Source organism: Zingiber officinale, chromosome 6A (genome assembly GCF_018446385.1).
Source record: "Zingiber officinale cultivar Zhangliang chromosome 6A, Zo_v1.1, whole genome shotgun sequence".
Lineage (NCBI taxonomy): Eukaryota > Viridiplantae > Streptophyta > Magnoliopsida > Zingiberales > Zingiberaceae > Zingiber > Zingiber officinale.
The window spans coordinates 92,830,203-92,836,051 of record NC_055997.1 but is presented as its reverse complement, the minus strand read 5'-3'; positions in this window follow the sequence as shown (position 1 = coordinate 92,836,051).

The window sequence follows — 5,849 nt, the reverse complement described above, 5'->3', positions numbered from 1 at the left end:
ATCATCGTTATAACACATGTGGTATGAATCACATACTATAATATTTTTCTCTTTACTAATAATGAGTGCATGTCTTTCTCAATTTCAACATCATATAAATTTTTTATTTGGGCATTCCTAATGTCTAATCTTGAATTCAACTAATGAATTTAAATCTAACCTCCAGCAGGTTCAATAAATGGTGAGTGCATTTACTCCAAGCATTATCAATTCACAAATGATCTTATCTTGATACAACAATCAAGGCGACCTCAACTTAAAGGTATGTCCCTGTGCACAGTTTCATTAGTTGTCTCATAAGTAATAGTCTTACATTTATTTATATTAAACAAATAGAGATGATTGTTCATGTTAGTAGACCAATCTTAACCTGTCAACATTCCCACCAAGACTTTATCCAAAATGTAACAACAATATATACACAATATATCATGACATTTTCATATATTTGATTGTCTTTACAATGTGTTACATTTTACGAAGTCCCAAAGACTTCATATATTTTTGGAACGACTCTTTAGTCAATGACTTAGTAAAAGAATCTACAAGCATAGCATGTGTAGGGATATACTCAAGAATTATCTTTTTATTATCAACAATATCCCTTACAAAATTACACTTAATTTGCTATGATATTTGGGGTCCTTAGAAAAAAATTATGACAGCTTGATTGTCACAATACATTGTAACAGGACTCTCATTGTCCTCAGCAATCTTCGAATGCATCAAGAACCTTCTTAATTAGACAGCTTATTGCACAAGCATTGTACAAGACATATACTTAACTTCCATTATCGATAAGTACTACACAAGCCTACTTCTTATTGTTCCATGAGATGACATCACCATTTAGCAAGAAAGTATAGCCAGTCATAGATTTTCTATCATCAAGGTCTTCCACCTAATCTACATCTGTGTAGCTCTTAAAGCTCATCTTAGATCCATGGAAACAGAGATAATAATCTATCATCCTTTTGAGATATCTAAATATTCTCTTCACCACTTTCTAGTGTCTCGATTCTAGATTTGACTAGAAATGGCTAACTAAACTAATAGCATAATTGATATCAGATTGTGTACACAACCTAGTGTACATATTAAACTACTAATGACATTGACATATGATTTTTTTTCTTCATTTCGGCTATTTATTCAAGAGTCTTGGGATACATACTTTTACTCAAAGAAGCACCTCTTGCTATAGATATTTGTTTAATATTGCAATCTGACATATTGAAATGTTGTAGCATCTTAGTTATATAACTCTCTTGAGATAAATCCAAAAGCCTTTTTGATCAATCTCTAATGATCTTTACTCCTAAGATGTACTCAACTTCTCTTATATCTATTATGTCAAATTGTGATGACAATTATGATTTAACTTTTATCACAAACTTCATGTCATTTTCATCTATTAGCATATAATTATCATATAATGATAAGATGATCAGCTTTCCTTTCTTTTTTCTTAAGTAAACACAATAATCCTTATTGATCATTTCGAAGCTATAAGATAAAATAACTTCATTAAATATTATGCTCGATTGTCTTGACATATGCTTTAACCCATATATACACTTTTTAAATCTACATACTTTATTCTCTTTGCCTTCAGAAATGTAACATTATGGTTGTGTGTCATATAGATTTCCTCGTTAAGATTACCATTAAGGAAAACCATTTTTACATCCATCCTAATGTATTTCCTAGTCAAAATGTGCTATTATAGCTAGGATGACACGTATTAATACAAACTTCACAACTGGAGAAATATCTCTTCAAAATCAATACCTTCCATTTGGATATATCCTTTTATAACTAGACAAACTTTGTATCGATTAATCGACTCATCTGCTTTCCTCTTAATTTTGAGAATCCATTTATTCCCAATAACCCTTCAACTCGGAATTAAGAAGATTGACTAAATCTCAAACTTAATTCTTTCTTATACACTTCATTTCCTCATTCATTGTAACTTTTTATTTTTCTCTAACTAAGCATCTCAATGCTTCCTCAACTGTTTGAGATTCCTCATCATCAACTAGAAGAATAATTAATACCTCATTCTTAATGTCAAACCTTCTTTGAGGAATAATCTGATGACTACTTCTTCATAGATTAGACTATTGAGAAGATAACTCATTCATCAGCAAATCACTCCCACCAAGTTGACTAGATTCAGGTATCTCCAGTGATACTTCATCCATTGATAAAAGAACATTATCCTCCTCTTTTATTGCAAATAAAGGAATTGTCTTATCAACTTCATCTCTCATTTGAAACTCAAGTTTCGAGAAAAATAGCATCTCTCAACTCTATTTCGGAGATAGTTTCATCTTATTTCTCACCAATAAATACATAACCCTTGGAGGTATCAGAATACCTTACAAAGATGCACTTTTTACCCCTAGGTCCTAATTTTTCATATTTGTGAGTCTTATCATGAACATAGATAGTTGACCCCCCAAGGTCTTAAATTACTCAAATTTGATTTTCTGTCTATTCAACATTTATATAGAGTAGATAGAACAAATTTGGAAGACACTCGATTAAATATATAGGTTGCTACTAATAACGCATCTCCCAAATAGGAAATCAACAAATTAGATTGAGTCGTCATAGATCTAACCATATCTAAAAGTGTTTGATTTCTTCTCTCAGCAACCCCCATGGATTGTTAGTTGTCTAATAATCTCTTTATCATTATATATTGTCTTGAACTGTTCAGATAAATATTCTCTTCCACAGTCAATGCGCAAGGTTTTAACCTTACGATCTAATTAATTCTCAATTTCATTCAAACAACGATTGAAGCAATCTAATATTTCAGATTTATGAGAGATAAAATACACATGACCAAAAAATGTGTAGTAATCAATAAATGTAATGAAATAGGAACCTCCATGTTTTCCCTTCACATTCATCGGACCACAAATATCTGAATGAATTAATTGTAATGATGATTCAACTCTAATAGCTTTACCAAATGGTTTCTTAATTGCTTTTCCAGTAAGACAATTCTCACATATAGACATGTTAACCTTGGCATGAGTACCGAGCAGACTCTCCTTAGCTAATCTATTCATTCGTTCTTATTCGATATATCCTAGTCTAGTATGTCAAACTTAAACATCAATATCAACATCACTAGTAAGAGCAATGTTTGAAAAATAACCATCAATTCTATAATTAATATTCAGTTCAAGCACCATTAAACCATTCATTATATAACCACACCCAATTAACATAGAGTTAATTCAAAGTTCTATACATTGGCTGAAAAAATTATACAATAACTCAAATCAAGAAAACTAATAACAAAAACTAGATTCTATCAAATCTCAAGAGCATAAAAGATATCATGTAAACAAGGTACATCCACCACATAGGTTGAGTTTACAAGTGTTAACTCCTTGACTTCAATCCTTGCATTGTTTCCCACATATATGTTGGTTGTTACTCGGAATATCGTACCGGTTCCCCTATACAAAAATTTTGTACAAGTCCTGAACCTTTCCTAACAACCTATTGTGTTCTTTTGAAATTAAATTAGGAATCGCAAACATAACTTAACATTATTGATTCCAAATTCAATTTATCTGTTCTTAGAGGTTTAGACTTGGATCGCAAACGATGTTTAACATTATTAATCTAAATCCACCTATGTTATAAATTTGATTAAATATTTATTTCAGAGATCGGCTTCCAGGTTAAACATGGCGAGGCACTAATCCTTCTTGGTTATGGGAGCATCCACCACTTCCTAGACAAAGCCTTTCAACAAAATTCAATATTTAATCTCCTTATAGTAACCCTAGGTTTAACTAATAAGAACAATCGAATCACAAGATCGAAAAACAAAAGAAACACAAATTCGAATCATAAATCAGAAACCTAGAAACATTAGCCTCTTGTGTTTGGTATTTCAAAATCCGTACAAAGAAAACTAGTATGATGCGGAACAAGACAACTAGTTATACCTTTCTTTGTAGCTAATAAACCTCACGATCTTCTATCGTATTCCTCTTCTTATCTTGATGTCGTGTGAGCGACGATCTACCGAGATGAGAATCCACCCAAGCCTCCTTCTTCTCCTTACAAGTTTCGGCCACCAACAACCTCCTAGAGATGAAGAACTTCGGCCACCAACCAAGCTCCAAGGGATGCTAAGAAACAAAGCCTCATTTCTCTACTTCTTCTCTAAGCAAAGTCCGGCCACCAACAAGATCCTTGAGAGTTGATGCCGCCGGCCACCAAAGAAGAAGAAAAGGAGAGGAAAAAGATGAGGGTCGGCCACGACTAAGGAATTGAGGAGAGGAATAATAGAAGTCTTATTATTCTGAGGTGAGGCACCTCTACCATCTCTTTTATATTCCTTGGTCTTGGCAAATAAGGAAAGTTTAAATAAAAACTTCCATATTTTATTTGCCATTGAAAGGAAAATTTAATTGATAAAAAAAATTTCCTTTTCTTCTATTAATGTGGCCAACCACCTCAAATCCTTCAAACAAGGAAAGTTTTAAACACAAAATTAAAACTTCTTAATTTGTTTTCGGAAATTTTTAAAATAAAATTTCTCTTTAAAAATTCTCTTCATGGTTGGTTATAAAAGGAAACTTTTATAAATTAAAATCTCTCTATTAAAACATGTGGATGATTACAATAAGGAAAGTTTTCTCCAAAATTAAAATCTTCCTTTCAATATACAAATAAGGAAAGATATCAAACCTTTCTCTTAATCTGTTGTAGAAACTATAAAAGGTAAAATTTAATTTTAAAACTCTCTTTTAAAATCATGAGGATAGTTACAAAAAATGAAAGTTTTATCAAAAATTAAAATCTTCTTTTTAACTACAAATAAGGAAAGATATCAGACCTTTCTCTTAATCTTTTGTAGAAAGCTATAAAAAGAAAGATTTAAATTTTAAACTCTCTTTTAAAACCATGAGAATGGTTACAAAAACAAAGAAAGTTTTATAAAAAATTAAAATCTTCCTTTTAACTACAAATAAGGAAAGATATCAAACCTTTCTCTTAATCTTTTGTAGAAAGCTATAAAAGAAAAGATTTAAATTTTAAACTCTCTTTTAAAACCATAACTTTCACATAAGGAAAGATTTTAAAATAAACTCCTTTTATTTTTTATGTGGACGACCACCTAAGCTTGGGCTCCAAGCTAGGGCCGGTCACAACTCAACCCATCCAAGCCTTATCTTGGTCGGCCCTTGCTTGGGCTCCAAACTTGGCTTGGTCGGCAACCTAAGGATGGGTAAGAAGGTGGGTATAGGTGGGTATAAGACTTTATAAATAAGAGGCTACGACAAGGACCGAGAGGAGGAATTGATTTTGGTCTCCCGATGAACTTGAGCTTCCCGTGTTCGCCCTGAACACCCAACTCGAGTTCATCAATAATATCTCATTCCACTAAAGAGTTATTATTGAACTACTACACCAATCCCATATTACTATATGGGCTCCTTCTTATCATGAGTGTGTTAGTCTCCCTGTGTTTAAGATATAGAATGCCCACTAATTAAATGAGTTACTGACAACCCACTTAATTAATATCTAGCTCCAAGAGTAGTACCACTCAACTTCATCGTCATATCGGACTAAGTCCACCTGCAGGGTTTACATGACAATCCTTATGAGCTCATCTTGGGGGCATCATCAACCTAGATTCCTAGGACACGGTTTCATTCTATAATCAACAACACACCATATAAATAATATCATTTCCCAACTTATCGGGCCTATTGATTTAACGAGTTAAATCACACCCTTTGATAAATTAAAGAAATAAGTATTAAATATATGTGCTTGTTATTATATCATGATTAAGAGTACAC